Here is a 19881-nt window from a genome sequence, read left to right as displayed (position 1 = left end):
AATATTATATTCTTATTTATTTATTAATATATATATATATATATATATATATATATATAATTAATTTAATATAATTATTTCCTTTATTAAATAAATTAAAAAACAATATATCAAAACTAATACTAATAATTCAAGTCAACATGCTTTTATTAATATATCATATCGAATTCGTGGTAAAACTCCTCGAATTATAATTAAAAAAATTAAATGAAATATAAAAATTAATAAAAAATATAAAGATCAATTATTTAACCCATAAAATATTACAGTTAAAATAATCCTAATAAATATAATATTTATATATTCTGATAAAAAAATTAATACAAATAATCTTCTAAAATATTCAAGATTAAATCCAGAGACTAATTCAGACTCTCCTTCAATTAAATCAAATGGAACTCGATTTAAATCAATTAATACTCTAATCATAAAAATTAAATATAAAGGATATAAAAAAAATATAAAATTAATATTCTTTTGAAATTTTAAAAATCTAAAAAATGAATAATCTTCAATTATTATCATTATAATAAAAATATTATAAATAATAAAATTTCAAATGAAATTATTTGAGAAACAACACGTAATGATCCTAAAATTGAATAATTACATATTGATACCCAACCAATTATCATAATTGGATAAACTATAAATCTCAAAATTAATATTAAATAAATAATTCTAAAATCAATAAAATAAAATTTATAAATTCAAGGATAAATTAACCATAAAATTATTGATAAAAAAAATATAATTATTGGACTATATAAATATCTTAAATTAATTCTTAAATAAAAAAATTCTTTAGTTAACAATTTTAATGCATCTCTAAATGGTTGAAATAAACCTTTAAATATAATCTTATTAGGGCCTTTTCGTAGCTGTATATATCCTAAAATTTTACGTTCAAATAAAGTTAAAAAAGCTACCCTAATTAAAATTATTAAAATTAATAAAATATAATTTAATAAATTATTTATAATTATTATATATTAAAATATATTTTAATTTATTTAAATTCTAAATTTAATGCACTAAATATGCTAATATAATTATTTTAAATATATTTATTAATTTAAATAATAATTTAATTACAAATTATAGTCCTTTCGTACAAATAATTTATTATATTTTTATAGATAGAAACCAATCTGACTTACGTCGATTTGAACTCAAATCATGTAAGATTTTAAAAGTCGAACAGACTTAATTATTAAATTTCTTCATTTAAAATTTATCTTAATTCAACATCGAGGTCGCAATCATCTTTTTCAATTTGATCTTTAAAAAGACATTACGCTGTTATCCTAAGGTAATTTATTCTTTTAATTTTTATTAAAAGATCAAAAAATATTATTCTTTAATCAAAGTTAATATTTAAAATAAAGTTTAATAAATTTATTTATCCTCCCAATAAAATATTAATATTTAATAATTAAATTATAATCAACATATTAATATCAAATTCTATAGGGTCTTATCGTCCCATAAATAAATCTTAGCATTTTAACTAAAAATTTAAATTAATTAAATATATATGAGACAGTATATATCTCATTAACTCTTTCATTCCAGTCCTCAATTAAAAAACAATTGATTATGCTACCTTTGTACAGTTATTTATACTGCAGCCATTAAATTTTTATCATTGGGCAGAATTGACTTAAAATTATTATTCAATAAGCCATGTTTTTGATAAACAGGTGGATATAATTAACTTGCTGAATTCCTTATATATATATATATATATATATTAAATATTATCTATAACTTAAATTTTAAATTTATATATTATTTATTATTACTAATTCAATCATTATATTTAATTTAATTAAATTAAAAATTATTTTTTTTTAAAAAATATATATTTCATCTATTAATATAATTTTAATACTTTAAATCTTTAAAATTTTAAATTATTAAATTATTAAATACTTATTAATATAAATCATTATTAAATTAACATTATTAATATTAAATAATAAAATTATATATTATAAATTTATAGATTATCCCATAAATTTTTTATATAAAAATATAAAAATTTTTAAAATATAATTTTTATATTCTTTATATATAAATTAAACTTATTTCAAAAAAAACTAGATATAAAAAAATTCGATTAACATTTAATTTCTAAATAAATATTTTAACTTTTTATTCCACAAAAGCATAATTAAATATTTAGCTCTTCTTTTTTCGAGATCATTAAATTTATAAATTATATTAATTAACCCTGATACAAAAGGTACAAAAATTATTTTACTTATTTAATTTTAAAAAATTCATTTACATTACTTTATCTATTAATTTAAATATTTATTCATAATTTATTACTCAAACAGATAAAAATTATATAATTTTAAATAATTATAATATTTTCAAAATCTTAAATATTAAATTTATTTAATTAAATAAAATTTTAACTTACAAATTAAACCTTTCATTGTAAATGAAATATTTTTGATTAAACTAAAACTTTATTCTAAAAACATTTTCCAATATTTTTACTATGTTACGACTTATTCCATAAATGAAATTGACGGGCAATTTGTACACTTTTCAAAACTATTTTCAATTTAATTAATTTTATTAAATTTACTATTAAATCCTCTTTCAAATTAATTTTAAAATTTAAATTATCCAAAAAATTAAATTTATTATAATTCATAAATTCTTAAATACACTACATTTTGATTTGAATTATTATTTTATTAAATATTATTAATAATAAATTTTATTTTAAAATATACAACAATATATAAATTTTTTATTTAAGTTAATCTTATCGTGGATTATCAAATTAAACTACAAATTTCTCTAATAAGAATGAAAAGCCGCCATATAATTTAATTTTAATGATTCAACATTTATTTATAAATTAATTATCATTATTTTATATAATAGGGTATCTAATCCTAGTTTAATTATTTATCTTATTATATATATAAATATTAAATTTAATATATTTATAAATCAAATTTCACCTAAAATTTAAAAATTTAATTAAACTTAACTAATTCTATATTAATATTAATTAACAAAATTAATTTGCAAAATTAGTTTAACCGCTATTGCTGGCACTAATTTTAATCTTTACTATCTTTCTTTTCTAAATTTAACTTTCATTAATTTATTAAATTTAATCACTAACCTAAATAAATTTTTAATATAAAATTATCTTATATTAATAAAAAAATATTATTAATTTAAAAATCATTATAAAATTTTCTTATATTATTAATTATTATTAATTCTTTTAAAATCAAAGTTTAATATGCAAATTTACATTAAATATAAATTAAATAAATAAAATATTTATTAAACTTAAATTTTAATTATTAAACTAATTATTTAATTTAAAATATTTATAAATTATATTTTTTAAATAAAAAAATATAAATTTAAATTTAATTTATTTATTAATTTTAAACAAAAAAAATAATTTTATTTAATATTAAATTAAATTTAAAATTTAATATTTTTTTTAAAAAAAAAAATATTTATATTTTTAACATTAACATTAATTTTATAAATTATTTATTTTTATAAAAATTATAAATTATAGAGATATACATTTTTATAGTACTTTATTGATTTTAAAAATCTACCTAATCCTTTTTTTATGTATTTATAGAGATATACATTTTTATAGTACTTTATTGATTTTAAAAATCTACCTAATCCTTTTTTTATGTATTTATAGAGATATACATTTTTATAGTACTTTATTGATTTTAAAAAATCTACCTAATCCTTTTTTTATGTATTTATAGAGATATACATTTTTATAGTACTTTATTGATTTTAAAAAATCTACCTAATCCTTTTTTTATGTATTTATAGAGATATACATTTTTATAGTACTTTATTGATTTTAAAAAATCTACCTAATCCTTTTTTTATGTATTTATAGAGATATACATTTTTATAGTACTTTATTGATTTTAAAAAATCTACCTAATCCTTTTTTTTATGTATTTATAGAGATATACATTTTTATAGTACTTTATTGATTTTAAAAAATCTACCTAATCCTTTTTTTTTTATGTATTTATAGAGATATACATTTTTATAGTACTTTATTGATTTTAAAAAATCTACCTAATCCTTTTTTTTTATGTATTTATAGAGATATACATTTTTATAGTACTTTATTGATTTTAAAAATCTACCTAATCCTTTTTTTATGTATTTATAGAGATATACATTTTTATAGTACTTTATTGATTTTAAAAAATCTACCTAATCCTTTTTTTATGTATTTATAAAGATATACATTTTTATAGTACTTTATTGATTTTAAAAAATCTACCTAATCCTTTTTTTATGTATTTATAGAGATATACATTTTTATAGTACTTTATTGATTTTAAAAAATCTACCTAATCCTTTTTTTATGTATTTATAGAGATATACATTTTTATAGTACTTTATTGATTTTAAAAATCTACCTAATCCTTTTTTTATGTATTTATAGAGATATACATTTTTATAGTACTTTATTGATTTTAAAAAATCTACCTAATCCTTTTTTTTTATGTATTTATAGAGATATACATTTTTATAGTACTTTATTGATTTTAAAAAATCTACCTAATCCTTTTTTTATGTATTTATAGAGATATACATTTTTATAGTACTTTATTGATTTTAAAAAATCTACCTAATCCTTTTTTTATGTATTTATAAAGATATACATTTTTATAGTACTTTATTGATTTTAAAAATCTACCTAATCCTTTTTTTATGTATTTATAGAGATATACATTTTTATAGTACTTTATTGATTTTAAAAAATCTACCTAATCCTTTTTTTATGTATTTATAGAGATATACATTTTTATAGTACTTTATTGATTTTAAAAAATCTACCTAATCCTTTTTTTATGTATTTATAGAGATATACATTTTTATAGTACTTTATTGATTTTAAAAAATCTACCTAATCCTTTTTTTATGTATTTATAGAGATATACATTTTTATAGTACTTTATTGATTTTAAAAAATCTACCTAATCCTTTTTTTATGTATTTATAGAGATATACATTTTTATAGTACTTTATTGATTTTAAAAATCTACCTAATCCTTTTTTTATGTATTTATAGAGATATACATTTTTATAGTACTTTATTGATTTTAAAAAATCTACCTAATCCTTTTTTTATGTATTTATAGAGATATACATTTTTATAGTACTTTATTGATTTTAAAAAATCTACCTAATCCTTTTTTTATGTATTTATAGAGATATACATTTTTATAGTACTTTATTGATTTAAAAAATCTACCTAATCCTTTTTTTATGTATTTATAGAGATATACATTTTTATAGTACTTTATTGATTTTAAAAAATCTACCTAATCCTTTTTTTATGTATTTATAGAGATATACATTTTTATAGTACTTTATTGATTTTAAAAAATCTACCTAATCCTTTTTTTATGTATTTATAGAGATATACATTTTTATAGTACTTTATTGATTTTAAAAAATCTACCTAATCCTTTTTTTATGTATTTATAGAGATATACATTTTTATAGTACTTTATTGATTTTAAAAAATCTACCTAATCCTTTTTTTATGTATTTATAGAGATATACATTTTTATAGTACTTTATTGATTTTAAAAAATCTACCTAATCCTTTTTTTATGTATTTATAGAGATATACATTTTATAGTACTTTATTGATTTTAAAAAATCTACCTAATCCTTTTTTTATGTATTTATAGAGATATACATTTTTATAGTACTTTATTGATTTTAAAAAATCTACCTAATCCTTTTTTTATGTATTTATAGAGATATACATTTTTATAGTACTTTATTGATTTTAAAAAATCTACCTAATCCTTTTTTTATGTATTTATAGAGATATACATTTTTATAGTACTTTATTGATTTTAAAAAATCTACCTAATCCTTTTTTTATGTATTTATAGAGATATACATTTTTATAGTACTTTATTGATTTTAAAAAATCTACCTAATCCTTTTTTTATGTATTTATAGAGATATACATTTTTATAGTACTTTATTGATTTTAAAAAATCTACCTAATCCTTTTTTTATGTATTTATAGAGATATACATTTTTATAGTACTTTATTGATTTTAAAAAATCTACCTAATCCTTTTTTTATGTATTTATAGAGATATACATTTTTATAGTACTTTATTGATTTTAAAAAATCTACCTAATCCTTTTTTTATGTATTTATAGAGATATACATTTTTATAGTACTTTATTGATTTTAAAAAATCTACCTAATCCTTTTTTTATGTATTTATAGAGATATACATTTTTATAGTACTTTATTGATTTTAAAAAATCTACCTAATCCTTTTTTTATGTATTTATAGAGATATACATTTTTATAGTACTTTATTGATTTTAAAAATCTACCTAATCCTTTTTTTATGTATTTATAGAGATATACATTTTTATAGTACTTTATTGATTTTAAAAAATCTACCTAATCCTTTTTTTATGTATTTATAGAGATATACATTTTTATAGTACTTTATTGATTTTAAAAAATCTACCTAATCCTTTTTTTATGTATTTATAGAGATATACATTTTTATAGTACTTTATTGATTTTAAAAAATCTACCTAATCCTTTTTTATGTATTTATAGAGATATACATTTTTATAGTACTTATTGATTTTAAAAAATCTACCTAATCCTTTTTTTATGTATTTATAGAGATATACATTTTTATAGTACTTTATTGATTTTAAAAAATCTACCTAATCCTTTTTTTATGTATTTATAGAGATATACATTTTTATAGTACTTTATTGATTTTAAAAAATCTACCTAATCCTTTTTTTATGTATTTATAGAGATATACATTTTTATAGTACTTTATTGATTTTAAAAAATCTACCTAATCCTTTTTTTATGTATTTATAGAGATATACATTTTTATAGTACTTTATTGATTTTAAAAAATCTACCTAATCCTTTTTTATGTATTTATAGAGATATACATTTTTATAGTACTTTATTGATTTTAAAAAATCTACCTAATCCTTTTTTTATGTATTTATAGAGATATACATTTTTATAGTACTTTATTGATTTTAAAAAATCTACCTAATCCTTTTTTTATGTATTTATAGAGATATACATTTTTATAGTACTTTATTGATTTTAAAAAATCTACCTAATCTTTTTTATGTATTTATAGAGATATACATTTTTATAGTACTTTATTGATTTTAAAAAATCTACCTAATCCTTTTTTTATGTATTTATAGAGATAACGTAATAGTATATAACGTTATACGTCATATAGTCATGCGGAACAACGTTATAGGTTATAACGTAATATTATATGACGTTATACGTCATATAGTGGTGCAATATATTGTTATACCTTATAACGTAATAGTATATAAGGTTATACTTCATATAGTGATGCAATATATCGTTATACCTTATAACGTAATAGTATATAAGGTTATACTTCATATAGTGATGCATTATATCGTTATACCTTATATCGTAATAGTATATATCGTTATACGTCATATAGAGACGCAGTATAACGTTATAGGTTCAAACGTAATAGTATATAACGTTATACGTCACATAGTGATGAAATATATCGTTATCCGTTATAACGTAATAGTATATAACGTTATACGTCACATAGTGATGCAATATATCGTTATACGTTAAAACGTAATACTCCATAACGTTATACGTCATATAGTGATGCAAAATAACGCTATACGTTATATCGTAACAATTCATAACGTTATACGTCATATAGGGATGCTATATACCGTTGTAAGTGATATAGTGATGCAATATAACGTTATACCTTATAACGTAATAGTATATAACGTTATACGTCATATAGTGATGTAATATACCGTTATACGTTATAACGTAATAGTATATAAGGTTATACTTCATATAGTCATGCAATATATCGTTATCCCTTATAACGTAATAGTATATAACGTTATACGTCATAAAGTGGTGCAATATATTGTTATACCTTATAATGTAATAGTATATAAGGTTATACTTCATATAGTGATGCAGTATAACGTTATAACGTATATACCTTATAACGTAATAGTATATAAGGTTATACTTCATATAGTGATGCAATATAACGTTATAAGTGATATAGTGATGCAATATAGAGTTATGCGTTATAACATAATAGTATAAATCGTTATAAGTTATAAGGTAATACTCCATAACGTTATACGTTATAATGTAATAGTATATGACGTTATACGTTCTATAGTGATGCAGTACAACGTTATAGGTTATAACGTAATAGCATATGACGTTATACGTCATATAGTGGTGTAATATATCGTTATACCTTATAATGTAATAGTATATAAGGTTATACTTCATGTAGTGAAGCAATATAACGTTATACCTTATAACGTAATAGTATATAAGGTTATACTTCATATAGTGATGCAATATATTGTTATACCTTATAACGTAATAGTATATAACGTTATACGCCATATAGTGATGCAGTACAACGTTATAGGTGATAACGTAATAGTATGGGACGCTATACGACATATAGTGGAGCAATATATCGTTATACCTTATAATGTAATAGTATATAATGTTATACTTCATATAGTCAAGCAATATATCGTTATACCTTATAACGTAGTAGTATATAAGGTTATACTTCATATAGTAATGCAATATATCGTTATACCTTATAACGTAGTAGTATATAACGTTATACGTCATACAGTGACGCAGTATAACGTTATAGGTTCTAACGTAATAGTATATAACGTTATACGTCACATAGGGATAAATATATCATTATCCGTTATACCGTAATAGTATATAACGTTATACGTTGAAACGTAATACTCCATAACGTTATACGTCATATAGTGATGCAATATAACGTTATACCTTATAACGTAATTGTATATAACGTTATACGTCATATAGTGATGAAATATAACGTTATTCCTTCTAACGTAATAGTATATAACGTTATACGTCACATAATGATGCAATATAACGTTATAAGTTATAACGTAATAGTATGTAACGTCATACGTCATATAGTGATGCAGTACAACGTTATAGGTTATAATGTAATAGTATATGACGTTATACGTCAATTAGTGATGCAGTATAACGTTACAGGTAATAACGTAATAGTATATAACATTATACGTCATATAGTGATACAATATAACGTTATAAGTGATACAGTGATGCAATATAACGTTATTCGTTATAAGGTAATAGTATATAAGGTTATACTTCATATAGCGATGCAATATATCGTTATACGTTATAACGTAATAGTATATAACGTTATACGTCATATAGTGATGCAGTATAACGTTATAGGTTATAACGTAATAGTATATGACGTTATACGTCATATAGTGGTGCTATATATCGTTATACCTTATAATGTAATAGTATATAAGGTTATGCTTCATATAGTGATGCAATATATCGTTATACCTTATAACGTAATAGTATATAACGTTATACGTCATATAGTGATGCAGTATAACGTTATAGGTTATGACGTAATAGTATATGTAATAGTAATAGTATACGTATAGTGACGTAATAGTATACGTTATACGTCATATAGTGGAGCAATATATCGTTATAGCATATAATGTAATAGTATATAAGGTTATACTTCATATAGTAATGCAATATATCGTTATCCCTTATAACGTAATAGTATATAACGTTATACGTCATAAAGAGGTGCAATATATCGTTATACCTTATAATGTAATAGTATATAAGGTTATACTTCATATAGTGATGCAATATAACGTTATAACGTATATACCTTATAACGTAATAGTATATAAGGTTATACTTCATATAGTGATGCAATATAACGTTATAAGTGATATAGTGATGCAATATAGCGTTATGCGTATAACATAATAGTATAAATCGTTATAAGTTATAAGGTAATACTCCATAACGTTATACGTTATAATGTAATAGTATATGACGTTATACGTTATATAGTGATGCAGTACAACGTTATAGGTTATAACGTAATAGCATATGACGTTATACGTCATATAGTGGTGTATATCGTTATACCTTATAATGTAATAGTATATAAGGTTGTACTTCATGTAGTGAAGCAATATAACGTTATACCTTATAACGTAATAGTATATAAGGTTGTGCTTCATATAGTGATGCAATATACCGTTATACCTTATAACGTAATAGTATATAACGTTATACGTCATACAGTGACGCAGTATAACGTTATAGGTTCTAACGTAATAGTATATAACGTTATACGTCACATAGTGATAAATATATCATTATCCGTTATACCGTAATAGTATATAACGTTATACGTTGAAACGTAATACTCCATAACTTTATACGTCATATAGTGATGCAATATAACGTTATACCTTATAACGTAATTGTATATAACGTTATACGTCATATAGTGATGAAATATAACGTTATTCCTTATAACGTAATAGTATATAACGTTATACGTCACATAATGATGCAATATAACGTTATACCTTATAACGTAATAGTATATAACGTTATACGTCATATAGTGATGCAGTATAACGTTATTGGTTGTAACGTAATAGAATATGACGTTATACGTCATATAGTGGTGCAATATATCGTTATACCTTATAACGTAATAGTATATAAGGTTATACTTCACATAGTGAAGCAATATATCGTTATACCTTATAACGTAATAGTATATAAGGTTATACTTCATATAGTGATGCAATATCGCGTTATGCGTTATAAGTAATAGTGAAAATCGTTATACGATATAAGGTAATATTCTATAACACTATAGGTTATAACGTAATAGTTCATAACGTTGTACGTCATATAGGGATGCTATATAACGTTATAAGTTATATTGTGATGCAATATAACGTTATGCATTATAACGTAATACTCCATAACGTTATACGTCATATAGTCATGCAATATAACGTTATACGTTATAACAGTATATGACGTTATACGTCATATAGTGATGCAGTATAACGTTATAGGTAATAACGTAATAGTATATAACGTTATCCGACACATAGTGTCACATAGTTATGATATAGTGATGAAATACATCGCTATACGTTATAACGTAATAGTATATAACGTTATACGTCATATAGTGATGCAATATAACGTTATGCATTATAACGTAATAGTATATAACGTTATACGTCACATAATGATGCACTATACCGTTATACCTTATAACGTAATAGTATATATCGTTATACGTCATATAGTGACGCAGCATAACGTTATAGGTTCTAACGTAATAGTATATGACGTTATACGTCATATAGTGGTGCAATATAACGTTACAAGTGATATAGTGATGCAATATAACGTTATGCGTTATAACGTAATAGTGTATAACGTTATACGTTAAAACGTAATACTCCATAACGTTATACGTCATATAGTGGTGCAATATATTGTTATACCTTATAACGTAATAGTATATAAGGTTATACTTCATATAATGATGCATTATATCGTTATACCTTATAACGTAATAGTACATAACGTTATACGTCACATAGTGATGAAATATATCGTTATCCGTTATAACGTAATAGTAAATAACGTTATACGTTAAAACGTAATACTCCATAACGTTATACGTCATATAGTGATGCAATATAACGTTATACCTTATACCGTAATAGTATATAACGTTATACGTCATATAGTGATGCAATATAACGTTATAAGTGATACAGTGATGCAATATAACGTTATTCGTTATAACGTAATAGTATATAAGGTTATACTTCATATAGCGATGCAATATATCGTTATACGTTATAACGTAATAGTGTATAACGTTATACGTCATATAGTGATGCAGTATAACGTTATGGGTTATAACGTAATAGTATATGACTTTATACGTCATATAGTGGTGCAATATATCGTTATACCTTATAATGTAATAGTATATAAGGTTATGCTTCATATAGTGATGCAATATATCGTTATACCTTATAACGTAATAGTATATAACGTTATATGTCATATAGTGATGCAGTATAACGTTATAGGTTATAACGCAATAGTATATAACGTTATACGTCACATAGTCGTGCAATATGTCGTTATACGTTGTAACGTAATGCTCCATAACGTTATGCGTCATATAGTAATGCAAAGTACCGTTATACGTTATAACGTAACAGTATATGACGTTATTCGTCATATAGTGATGCAATATGTAGTCATACGTTACAGCGAAATACTCTATAACGTTATAAGTTATAATGTAATAGTATATGACGTTATGCGTCATACAGTGATGCAAAATAACGTTATAAGTGATATAGTGATGCAATATAACGTTATGCGATATAACGTACTAGTATATAACGTTATACTTCATATAGTGATGCAATATAACGCTATAAGTGATATAGTGATGCAATATAACTTTATATCTTATAACGTAATAGTATATAACGTTATATGTCATATAGTGATGCAGTATAACGTTATAGGTTATAACGCAATAGTATATAACGTTATACGTCACATAGTCGTGCAATATGTCGTTATACGTTGTAACGTAATGCTCCATAACGTTATGCGTCACATAGTAATGCAATATGTCGTTATACGTTGTAACGTAATACTCCATAACGTTATACGTCATATAGTAATGCATTATAACGTTACAGGTAATAACGTAATAGTATATGACGTTATACGTCATATAGTGATGCAGTACAACGTTATAGGTTATAACGTAATAGTACATAAGGTTATACTTCATATAATGATGCAATATATCGTTATACGTTATAACGTAATAGTATATAACGTTATACGTCATATAGTGATACAGTATAACGTTATAGGTAATAACGTAATAGTATATACCGTTATATGTCACATAGTGATGAAATATATCGTTATCCGTTGTAACGTAATACTCCATAACGTTATACGTCATATAGTGATGCAATATAACGTTATAAGTTATAACGTAATAGTATGTAACGTTATACGTCATATAGTCGTGCAGTACAACGTTATAGGTTATAACGTAATAGTATATGACGTTATACGTCAATTAGTGATGCACTATAAAGTTATAGGTAATAACGTAATAGTATATAATGTTATACGTCACATAGTGATGAAATATACCGTTATCCGTTATAACGTAATAGTATATAACGACATACGTCATATAGTGGTGCAATATAACGTTATAAGTTATAACGCAATAGTATATATCGTTATACGTCACATAGTAATGCAATATGTCGTTATAAGTGGTAACGTAATACTCCATAACGTTATACGTCATATAGTAATGCAGTATAACGTTACAGGTAATAACGTAATAGTATATGACGTTATACGTCATATAGTGATGCAGTACAACGTTATAGGTTATAACGTAATAGTACATAAGGTTATACTTCATATAGTGATGCAATATATCGTTATACCTTATAACGTAAGAGTATATAAGGTTATACTTCATATAGTGATGCAATATACCGTTATACCTTATAACGTAATAGTATATAACGCTATACGTCATATAGTGACGCAGTATATCGTTATAGGTTGTAACGTAATACCCCACAAGGTTATACGTCATATACTAATGCATTATAACGTTAAACGTCATATAGTGCTGCAATATGTCGTTATACTTTATAGCATAATAGTGTATAAGGTTATACTTCATATAGTGATGCAATATATCGTATACCTTATAACGTAATAGTATATAAGGTTATACTTCATGATGCAATATATCGTTATCCCTTATAACGTAATAGTATATAACGCTATACGTCATATAGTGGCGCAGTATAACGTTATAGGTTGTAAAGTAATACTCCATAACGTTATACGTCATATAGTAATGCAATATAACGTTATACGTTCTAACAGTATATGACGTTATTCGTCATATAGTGATGCAATATGTAGTCATACGTTATGGCGTAATAATCCATAACGTTATACGTTATAATGTAATAGTATATGACATTATACGTCATATAGTGATGCAGTACAACGTTATATGTTATAACGTAATAGCACATAAGGTTATACTTCATATAGTGATGCAATATATCGTTATACCTTATAACGTAATAGAATATAAGGTTATACTTCATATAGTGATGCAATATATCGTTATACCTTATAATGTAATAGTATATAACGCTATACGTCATATAGTGGCGCAGTATAACGTTATAGGTTGTAACGTAATACTCCATAACGTTATACGTCATATAGTAATGCAATATAACGTTATACGTTATAACAGTATATGACGTTATACGTCATATAGTGATGCAGTATAACGTTATATGTAATAACGTAATATTATATACCGTTATACGTCACATAGTGATGAAATATATCGTTATCCGTTGCAACGTAATACTCCATAACGTTATACGTCATATAGTGATGCAATATAACGTTATGAGTTATAACGTAATAGTATATAACGTTATACGTCATATAGTGATGCAGTACAACGTTATAGGTTATAACATAACAGTATATCACGTTATTCGTCATATAGTGATGCAATATGTAGTCAAACGTTATGGCGCAATACTCCATAACGTTATACGTTATAATGTAATAGTATATGACGTTATACGTCATATAGTGGTAAAAAATAACGTTATAAGTGATATAGTGATACAATATAACGTTATGCATTATAACGCAATAGTATATCACGTTATACGTCACAGAGTGATGCAATATATCGTTATACGTTGTAACGTAATACTCCATAACGTTATACGTCATATAGTAATGCAATATAACGTTATACGTTAAAACGTAATACTCCATAACGTTATACGTCATATAGTGATGCAATATAACGTTATATGTTATAACGTAATAGTACTAACGTTATTCATCTTGTAGTGATGCAATATAACGTTATAAGTGATATAGTGGTGCAATATAATGTTATGCGTTATAACGTAATATTATAAATCGTTATACGATATAAGGTAATACTCTATAACACGATACGTTATAACGTAATAGTTCATAACGTTATACGTCATATAGGGATGCTATATAACGTTATAAGTGGTATAGTGATGCAATATAACGTTATACCTTATAACGTAATAGTATATAACGTTATACGTCATTTAGCGAGGCAGTACAACGTTATAGGTTATAACGTAATAGTATATGACATTATACGTCATATAGTGGTGCAATATAACGTTATAAGTGCCATAGTGATGCACTATAACGTTATGCGTTATAACGTAATAGTATATAACGTTGTAGGACACATAGTGATGCAATATATCGTTATACGTTGTAACGTAATACTCCATAACGTTATACGTCACATAGTAATGCAATATGTCGTTATACGTTGTAACGTAATGCTCCATAACGTTGTACGTCATATAGTAATGCAATATAACGTTATACGCTTAACGTAACAGTATAGGACGTTATTCGTCATATAGTGATGCAATATGTAGTCATACGTTATAGCGTAATATTCTATAACGTTATACGTTATAATGTAATGGTATATGACGTTATGCGTCATATAAAGATGCAATATAACGTTATATGTGATATAGTGATGCAATATAACGTTATAAGTAATATGCTGATGCAATATAACGTTATGCGTTATAACGTAATAGTATAAATCGTTATACGATATAAGGTAATACTCTATAACGCTATACGTTATAACGTAATAGCTCATAACGTTATACGTCATATAGTAATGCAATATAACGTTATAAGTGATATAGTGATGCAATATATCGTTAAACCTTATAATGTAATAGTATATAACGTTATACGTCATATAGTGATGCAGTATAACGTTATAGGTTATAACGTAATAGTATACAACGTTATACGCCACATAGTAATGCAATACAACGTTATAAGTGATATAGTGATGCAATATAACGTTATGCGTTATAACGTAATAGTATATAAGGTTATACGTCATATAGTGATGCAATATAACGTTATACGTTATAACGTAACAGAATATGACGTTATACGTCATATAGTGATGCAATATAACGTTATCAGTGATATAGTGATGCAATAGCGTTATGCGTTATAACGTAATAATATATAAGGTTATACTTCATATAGTGATGCAATATATTGTTATAAGTTATAACGTAATGGTATAAACGTTATACGTCATATAGTGATGCAGTGCATCGTTATACGATATAACGTAATAGTATATGACGTTATACGTCATATAGTGGTGCAATATAACGTTACAAGTGATATAGTGATGCAATATATCGTTATACCTTATAACGTAATAGCATATAACGTCATATGTCACATAGTGATGCAATATATCGTTATACGTTGTAACGTAATACTACATAACGTTATACGTCATATAGTCATGCAATGTAACGTTATAAGTTATAACAGTATATGACGTTATACGTCATATAGTGATGCAGTACAACGTTACAGGTAATAACGTAATAGTATATAACGTTATACGTCACATAGTGATGAAATATATCGCTATCCGTTATAACGTAATAGTATATAACGTTATACGTCATATAGTGATGCAGTACAACGTTATAGGTTATAACGTAATAGCATATGACGTTATACGTCATATAGTCGTGGAATATAACGTCATAAGTGATATAGTGATGCAATATAACGTTATAAGTGATATAGTGATGCAATATAACGTTATACCTTATAACGAAATAGTATATAACGTTATACGTCATATAGTGATGCAATATAACGTTATACGTTATAACGTAAGAGTATATGACGTTATTCGTCATATACTGATGCAGAATATCGTTATACCTTATAACGTAATAGTATATAAGGTTATACTGCATATAGTCATGCAATATATCGGTATGCGTTATAACGTAATAGAATATAAGGTTATACTTCATATAGTGATGCAATATATCGTTATACCTTATAACGTAATAGTATATAACGTTGTACGTCAAATAGTGACGCACTATAACGTTATAGGTTGTAACGTAATAATCCAGAACGATATACGTCATATAGTGATGCAATATAACGCTATACGTTATAGCGTAATAGTTCATAACGTTATACGTCATATAGGGATGCTATATAACGTTATAAGTGATATAGTGATACAATATAGCGTTATGTGTTATAACGTCATAGTATAAATCGTTATACGATATAAGGAAATACTCTATAACGCTATACGTTATAACGTAATAGTTCATAACGTTATACGTCATATAGGGATGCTATAAAACGTTATAAGTGATATAGTGATGCAACATGACGTTATATCTTATAACGTAATTGTATATGACGTTATACGTCATATAGTGATGCAATATATCGTTATACGTTATAACGTAATAGTATATAACGTTATACGTCATATAGTGATACAATATAACGTTATACGTTATAACGTAAGAGTATATCACGTTATTCGTCATATACTGATGCAAAATATCGTTATACCTTATAACAGTATACCTTATAATAGTACATAAGGTTATACTTCATATAGTCATGCAATATATCGTTATACGCTATAACGTAATAGTATATAACGTTATACGTCATATAGTGATACAATACAACGTTATGTGTTATAATGTAATAGTATATGACGTCATGATTCATATAGTGATGCAATATAACGTTATAAGTGATATAGTGATGCAATATAACGTTATGGCTTATAACGTAATAGTATATAACGTTATACGTCACATAGTGATGAAATATATCGTTATCCGTTATAACGTAATAGTATATAACGTTATACGTTAAAACGTAATACTCCATAACGTTATACGTCATATAGTGATGCAATATAACGTTATGGGTTATAACGTAATAGTATATGACGTTATACGTCATATAGTAGTGCAATATAACATTATAAGTAATATAGTGATGCAATATAACATTATGGCTTATAACGTAATAGTATATAACGTTATACGTCACATAGTGATGCGATATAACGTTATGCATTATAACGTAATTGTATATAACGTTATACGTCAAATAGTGATGCAATATATCGTTATACGTTATAACGTAATAGTATATAACGTTATACGTCATATAGTGATGCAGTATAACGTTATAGGTTACAACGCAATAGTATATAACGTTATACGTCACATAGTGATGCAATATGTCGTTATACGTTGTATCGTAATACTCCATAACGTTGTACGTCATATAGTAGTGCAATATAACGTTATACGTTAAAACGTAATACTCCATAACGTCATACGTCATATAGTAATGCAATATAACGTTTTACGCCATATAGTAGTGCAGTATAACGTTATTGGTAATAACATAATAGTATATAACGTTATACGTCACATAGTGATGAAATATATCGTTATCCGTTATAACGGAATAGTATATATCGTTATACGTTAAAACGTAATACTCCATAACGTTATACGTCATATAGTGATGCAGTATAGCTTTATAGGTTATAACGCAATAGTATATAACGTTATACGTCACATAGTCATGCAATATGTCGTTATACGTTGTAACGTAATGCTCCATAACGTTATGCGTCATATAGTAATGCAATATAACGATATACGTTATAACGTAACAGTATATGACGTTATTCGTCATATAGTGATGCAGTATAACGTTATAGGTAATAACGTAGTAGTATGTAACGTTATACGTCACATAGTGATGAAATATACCGTTATCCGCTATAACGTAATGGTATATAACGTTATACGTCATATAGTCATGCAATATAACGTTATGCATTATAACGTAATAGTATATAACGTTATTCGTCATATAGTGATGCAATATGTAGTCATACGTTATAGCGTAATACTCTATAACGTTATGAGTTATAATGCAATAGTATATGACGTTATACGTCATATAGTGGTGCAATATAACGTTACAAGTGATATAGTGATGCAATATATCGTTATACCTTATAACGTAATAGCATATAACGTCATATGTCACATAGTGATGCAATATATCGTTATACGTTGTAACGTAATACTACATAACGTTATACGTCATATAGTCATGCAATGTAACGTTATAAGTTATAACAGTATATGACGTTATACGTCATATAGTGATGCAGTACAACGTTACAGGTAATAACGTAATAGTATATAACGTTATACGTCACATAGTGATGAAATATATCGCTATCCGTTATAACGTAATAGTATATAACGTTATACGTCATATAGTGATGCAGTACAACGTTATAGGTTATAACGTAATAGCATATGACGTTATACGTCATATAGTCGTGGAATATAACGTTATAAGTGATATAGTGATGCAATATAACGTTATAAGTGATATAGTGATGCAATATAACGTTATACCTTATAACGAAATAGTATATAACGTTATACGTCATATAGTGATGCAATATAACGTTATACGTTATAACGTAAGAGTATATGACGTTATTCGTCATATACTGATGCAAAATATCGTTATACCTTATAACGTAATAGTATATAAGGTTATACTGCATATAGTCATGCAATATATCGTTATGCGTTATAACGTAATAGAATATAAGGTTATACTTCATATAGTGATGCAATATATCGTTATACCTTATAACGTAATAGTATATAACGTTGTACGTCAAATAGAGACGCACTATAACGTTATAGGTTGTAACGTAATAATCCAGAACGATATACGTCATATAGTGATGCAATATAACGCTATACGTTATAGCGTAATAGTTCATAACGTTATACGTCATATAGGGATGCTATATAACGTTA

The sequence above is a fragment of the Bombus affinis genome, unplaced genomic scaffold, assembly GCF_024516045.1.
Source record: "Bombus affinis isolate iyBomAffi1 unplaced genomic scaffold, iyBomAffi1.2 ctg00000593.1, whole genome shotgun sequence".
In the NCBI taxonomy this organism is placed as follows: Eukaryota; Metazoa; Arthropoda; class Insecta; order Hymenoptera; family Apidae; genus Bombus; species Bombus affinis.
This window is presented reverse-complemented; position numbering follows the sequence as displayed.